Source organism: Mus musculus, chromosome 5, assembly GCF_000001635.26.
Source record: "Mus musculus strain C57BL/6J chromosome 5, GRCm38.p6 C57BL/6J".
NCBI lineage: Eukaryota > Metazoa > Chordata > Mammalia > Rodentia > Muridae > Mus > Mus musculus.
The window spans coordinates 105,184,113-105,191,373 of record NC_000071.6 but is presented as its reverse complement, the minus strand read 5'-3'; positions in this window follow the sequence as shown (position 1 = coordinate 105,191,373).

The following is a 7,261-nucleotide window of genomic DNA, read 5'->3' as shown; positions in this document are numbered from 1 at the left end:
GCTTCTCATATCCTCTTGTACCATGTTGCCATCTGGAAGGAGTGTGGGTTACTTACCACAAAAGGAGGATCAGTAACTAATGCAAACCAAATTATGACCATGCTAAAGGCCTCCCATCTCCCCACATCTATTGGAATTGCCCACTGCAGATCCCACCAGAACTCCAAGGGGAACAACAGAGCTGACAAGGCAGCTAGAACTGCAGCCCTTAGGGACCTAGACTTGTCTCATCCTCCCCAGGACATTCTTACACTACAACCTACATCTCCACGTTTACCCACTGACACCTGACAAACTATGACCTATCTTCACCAACTCTTTCATCCTAACAGCCAAGCATTGTCTTCTTCTGTTAAAACTCCAATACAGCCTACTCCTGAAGACTTTGCTTTTTAAGATCTATCACTGCTTCTTGCAAAATCTGCCAGACGTCTAACTCCAACTCAAGGTATCATAGCACCCCTTGTCCTACCCATCAAGCTAGAGGTTCTCTTCCTGGAATTGACTGGCAACTTGACTTTACCCACATGCCTACTTCCAGATGTGCCAAGTACCTCCTGCTCTTGGTGGACACCTTCTCAGGGTGGATAGAGGTATTTCCCACAACTAACAAAAGATCTCAGTCTCTGATCTCCTCCTCGGACAGATCATCCCCCAGTTTGGTTTCCCAGCCTCTCTCCAATCATACAATGCTCCCTAATTTACTTCCCAATTTCTCAAATCCTATTATCTAAGGCCCTAGAAATCCCCTGGCACCTTCATATTCCCTTCCACCCTTGGTCTTCAGGTAAGGTAAAAGGAACTAACTCCTGTTTGAAAACCACTCTTGTTAAGATGCCACAAGTACTTCAACTTGGTTGGGTAAAACGCCTACCTCTGGCTCTTTTCAGGCTATGAGCTCTCCCTAAGCAACCTCTCCTCATCTTGCCCTTTGACTTCATGTATGGACGTCTGGTCCTAACTCCTGGTCTTTCACCTAAGTGCCCCCTGCCCCCATACATACCATTTACTTACCCCATTACTTTGCCATCTCCGTTCTCTCCTATGGAACTTTGCTGACCACCACCTACCTCGGCCACATTCTGTCTCCTGTCCACTGCCTGTCAACAGTGGAGACCAAGTCCTTTTCTCTCCTCCAAATCATCAGGCCTCACCACTCTCTCCCAAATGGCAGGGCCCTTTTAAGGTAATCCTTGTAGCCCCTACAGCTGCTAAACCCAAGGAACTCTCTCATTGGGTCCATCTTTGTCACCTTAAACCTTTGATTCCTCCACCTAAAGATGACCCTTCTTTATACACAGCGACCCTAACAGGACCATTTTCTGTTAAGTACCTGAAGACATTGAGGCCACCCGTCTTGTCCCCAATCCCAGAAAATGAGACTCCACTCGAGCAGCTGAGCTTGACCTTGTTGGCTTAGACACGGGTTTCTTGTCCTCACCCTGCTCTTCATTTCCATCCAGGGTAGCCCTCACATCTGGAGATTCAAAGTCTAGGAAACCCCCACAGATAACAAACAGTCTTTCTAAATAGGGTCAGGAAACTGCTCCATAGCCAGATGCCAGGAACCACCAGTACAAATTGCTATTATCCCTGTATCTGTGTTGGGAGCTATTAAGACAACGCTATTGTCCTGATCTCTGAATTGGGCCTCTCCCCCGAGAAGAAAAGGGAGTCAAAATCGGGCCATGACACAACCACAGGTTGTTCCAGCCCTAAGTCAGCGCCAGATGTCCTGACCACACCCTGATACCACTAAGTTCCTGCTTCCCTGTGTAGCTGCCCAAAGAAAAAATTTCTATTGCCCCCACTCCCACTGATAAGTACTTCTCCTTTTGCTTGTGCAATTCTATTGCCCCACCCCTCCCATTGATAAGTACCTGTACTTTCCCCTTTGCTTGTGCATTTAAACCTTGGGCCTGGCTAATACATTGGGGCCTTGATGCAACTCAGAACGTCTCCGTGTCGTTATTCGGAAAGGTTCTCGTCTCTCTTTTCCCCCAATTTGGTTCTTAGGAGAAGGTCCCCTCCAGACCCTCAAATAACTGGACCTGCTGGACGGGTCATATCTGTTATCCCATCTAAATATTATGATCTCTATACTTGCTTTTTCTTTGACCAGACAAAAAAAATTATTGTAGAAAATGGCCAGACAAATATGGGGGCTGCCCATATTGGTCTTATGACATACATATGCTAGAATCATGGACCAATCATTTCTTCTATCAACACCACAAGACATTTTTTTCTACATACAAGATGCACGGGATTCCAGGTGGGAAACAGAAGTTGTTGGTAAGCTCTACTGTAAAAATCAGCCCAGTTTCCCAGTAAGTACCATTCATATCCAGAGAAAATGTGTCTTAATCGCCCAACCCCTGGATATAGGAAAAGTAGGAGAGATAATCAAAACACTGCTCTGAGGTCTTTACCTCTTTGACATCACCCATCATAAATGGTACTAACCTGTAATTGCCCCTTTTGCTTAGACCTTGACCTCAGTCTACCAACTCATTAATGTCACCAGGCCTGGATGCTTTCAAGATTGCTGATTATGTGTAACCCCTGGAACTAACTCACAATTGTCACTTACAGTGTCTCCAGTGATAGTGCCAAATAACCTTATCTCATCCTTTCTCAGCTGCCCTGACTCCAGTGTTGCCATGAGTCTATAGCTTACTTCTCTACCTCTCTTTGGTGTAGCAAACAGTTTTAAGACCTCCAGGACTCATCCTGTAGGAACACTGAGCTCCCTAGACTGCAATAGAACCATAACCCTCGATATATAATCTCTGCCACAATGCTCTGCAGTCCAGAACACGTCAATTCTTTGTGGCACTCAGGCATATCATCACCTACCAGCCAGCTGGTCAGGAGTTTGCACTTTGGCATTCCTTTTCCCTGAACTGGGAGAAATGCAGAGAAACAAGCCCCTGCCAATCACAGTTGTAGATATGATAGCTGCCCAATGTAAAAGAGCAGTTCAGGTCGTGCCACTCTTGGTCACTACAGGACTAGCCATTGGTGCTGGTATTGGAATTGCAGGGATAAGACTTCCATGACCCAATATAATACATTCACTTTCCCGTATAAAAGCAATCTTCAAGAAATGACTAAAACTGTGCTTACTATCCAGAAACAGATCAATTCTTTGGCAGCCATGGTGCTTCATAACTGATGGGGGCCAGATGTCCTGACAGCTAAAGAAGGTGGTCTTTGCCTGATCCTCCAAGAAGAATGCTGTTTCTATATCAAACAATCTGGGATAGTGAGAAATAAAATCCAGGAGCTACAGTCAGACATAAAGAACTTCAGAGACTGTGAGACCTAAAGTTGTGGGACTTTCGAAAATCCTATATATGGAAGTGGATACTCTTTTATAACACCTTTCCTACTCATCTTCCTGGAGTTATTTTTTGCTTCTTGCCTCATTAATCTTGTTTCTACATTCCTTCAACAACAAATACAAAAAATTTCTAACCAAACTATTAATCAGCTCCTATTTCAGGATTACCATGTGCTGCCCATGGAAGAGCCTCAGTCCACAGCGGAACATGATTCAGACAATTATCAAGTGGATCCCGATGGTGAAAGCCAACTACACCCAAAATTGATGACGCCCCTAGACAACAGCTAGGAAGCAGCTTAAGAGACATGACACCCTCGTTCCCTTTTCATCATCGGCTTCCCCCTCCCTTTTCCTTCACTTTTCTTTACAATAACAAGAATGGAGGCATGTTGGCATCAGGATATCCCAAACCTATGACATAACATAGGCGACAGCAAGACCTGCAATCTGCAGACCAGTTGCCAAGACATGCACCATATTCCCAACATCCACTTGGCTCACCTCCCACCTTTACCTATGTCATGTCATTTTCCATGTAAATAAGGAGAATGCCCCTTCCTCACTCTCTCTCCCCCTCTTCTCTTTCTGCCACTACTTTTTCTCTCTCTCCAATAAAACCTCGTCCACATGGAGCTGCCTTGGTCTAGTGTGCTGTTGAGATGTGACCCACCATTGTAACACATCAGACTGGGCCATATCCAGGCACCTAGCTTCAAGGTCCTTAATATATTCTCCTAGACATTACGTGCAGAGCTCAGAGTGATAAGGGGACAAAGGAGCAGGTCAGTTGCATGGAGGTAAACTGTTACCTTATTTCTACTTCAGTGAACTCTCTCCCTATTCATCTGGTGGGTCCACATGGCCACCCATTTGCAGGCCCAGGTAGAACACACACAGAGTCCACACCAGGACTGGGGAGAAGTTCATGTCAGCAGGTTCTTGGATTCCAATAAGGCCAGGGGAGTCTCTGGTCTGGAACAAAGCAGGGATGTGTCCAACTCCGGTCAGTTGATTGGCACTGCTGAGACAGGAATGAGGGGAACAGCAGAAACAGGACTGCCTCTAACACTTGCTTAAGCCTTTTGTTCACTTCAGCACTCAACTGAATCTACAAAACATCAGGATAAACCTGCTTGTTCCTTTCCCTGTGTTTCTCTTCTGTATTATATTGAGAGAGAGAGAGAGAGAGAGAGAGAGAGAGATGTGTGTGTGTGTGTGTGTATTTCTGTATGCGTGTGTGTGTGTGTGTGTGTGTGTGTGTGTGTGTGTGTGTGTGTGTGTGTGTGTGTTTGTGTGTGTGTGCTTGAGCACAGGTGTGAAAATGCACATATTTGCTGAGGTTTTGAAAAAGTGCCTCTTACAAAATCAGGACCTCACTGCTTTGCTATATTAACTGACTAGTAAGCCCCAGGGCCTAGCTGTCTCTGACCTCACCCCAGCCTTGGGATTACAGGCACACACTGCCATGCCCAGCTTTTCACTCTAAATCCAAATTGACTTCCCCATGCTTGCATAACAAACCCTTCACTGAATAAGTCATCTCCTTAAGCCCTGAAATTGAATTTTTATGAGTCCACAAGATAGATGCACAGTCCTGTCATAGATGAACAGGCAGCTTGCTCTCTCTAGTGTGGTGCTATGCTGGACCACAAAAGGACATAGGAGTAGGTGTACAGTCTCCTGGCCAATTAGAAGATCATCATAGCTGAATAGCCCTCTGACCAGTTATGTCTGTGGTATTGTATACAAAGGTGCTGTGTAGATGCCTCTGCTCTGAGACTGCACTGCAGATTAAATGAAAAACTGTAAAGCCAAACAGTAGCGATGAAGGAGGGGTCAGGAATCCACTACTCCCTTGATAACTAAGTTGAAGTGGGAGACAAGATGGAGGCAGTAGAAGTCATAAGTAATAACTGAACTAGCAAAAAAGTGATGGGCAAATACTAAACGTGGAAAGTCAAGTTTAATGTTCCTTTTAAAAATAGCAAATCACACTGTAGCAGGAAAGCTGGGCCTCGGTGTAATGCTGGGAGCCTCAAACAATGACAAAAGCATGTCCTACAGGAGGACCTAATTGAAGACTGCCTGAGGGAACAAGGATTGCTGGTGCAGACAATGCCAGCCAATTGGGAGCTGCTGTGTAGAAGAGATGCTTTCTTGGGACCAATGGGGCTCAGGAGGAAGGTATTAAAGGAGCTTGTGCAGTTTCTCACTTGCTCCTGGAGTCTTTGTTGTTGACTCTGTGCCACCTCAACTCCTACCCCCAAGAAGAGGTAGGATCCAGCAGTGGGTAGTCCAGGGCACAGGCAACAACATCACACTACTAAAAGATCACACTACTAAAAGTTTAATAGTTAGTGCTTGGAATTATTTCACCCTTGTCGCACTTGTGGGTTCTTCCATATGGATCTCTGGGGCCATGTCTAAGATGTTACTTTATCTTTAGGGGAAAGTGTGGTATGGTCTGGAATTGCTAAAATATAAGGAAATATCTTTACTGACTGATCCTGGTAACATGTGACCTCTTATTATTGCTGAAGTTTCTGAAAATTCTATATCCATCCATCTATCTATCTATCTATCTATCTATCTATCTATCTATCTATCTATCTATCTCTCCATCTATCTATCTATCTGAAATGGCAAATGACGGTAGTCCCATCCCATATTAGACGTTATAGCCTTTTAAATACTTGCTAGATAGATAGATAGATAGATAGATAGATAGACAGACAGACAGACAGACAGACAGACAGACAGATAGATAGATAGAGGAACATCATGTTAAGACAAATGTCAGCTCTCCAAGTCTGCTTCTTACATGTCAGGAGTAAATAAGTAAATATGTGTTTACATCAGCACAACTACTGGACTGAAAAAGGGGGTGGGCTAGTCTGGAGAGAGGGCTCAGAGATTAAAAACACTTGCTGCTCCTGTAAAAGACCTGAGTTTAGTTCCCGGCAGCTACATCTTGTGGCGGTCAACTGCCTTACACCCTATTTCCAATGGCTGTGATACCCACTCCTCACCTCTGTGGACACCCGTACCCATGTAGTACACAAACATACACTCAGACACACACTCATAAAAATATAAAATATTTTTTCAAAGAAAACGATTGAATTTTCACAGGGGTAGGTGGGGGGACACTTTTGTGAAGAAAAGCACCAGATATGGGAGAGAAGATGCTGAGATGCTGGGATGGGGTTTCTGGAAGAAAGCCAACCTCTTTAAGCTATTTGCATTCATTATTTTTACTTGGGCTTCCGTTATTTTGTACCACTTTGGGTCTGTGATTAGAAAAAGAAGAGGAATTAAATGTTTCTGAGAAGCTCAGTGGAAATCTGTAAGAATGACCCATCTGCTAAGGCTGTTAAGAAATCAGAGACAGAACTGATTGTGAAAGGGGTGAAAACCAGAAAGTGCTGCCATGGAAAAGCAGAGGGAGTGAGGACAGACTCTAAGGAGACCCACACTCCCTCAGGGTGCACTGCACCTCACAGTCCACCCCACCTCAGGAAGCTTCTCTTAGGGGCTGACCTGTCACCTTTTCCTTGTCTCACGTTTGTCCTGAATTCATCAATGCTAGCTCTTACACTGCAGCTCATTCCTCACTCTTCCTCAGGCAAATGGTACCAGCATCACTCTTAAACCCTCCAGGCCACAACCCAGAAAGGCTCCTTCAGATTTTACAAAGAAAGGGGTAAACTGAGCAGCAATCAGGGAACCAGGGGGTTCAAATACAGCAACATGAGAAAAGGAGTTGGGAGGTATTTTAACCTCTGAATTAGACCCTACCTATGCTGGCCTCTCACCCTCAGGAAGCAAATATAACCAGTCAGTGAATGAAAACTCCGAATCTTTATCTGGATGAGCAACCCTGCTTCTCTGATAATGTCAAAATGTAACTTG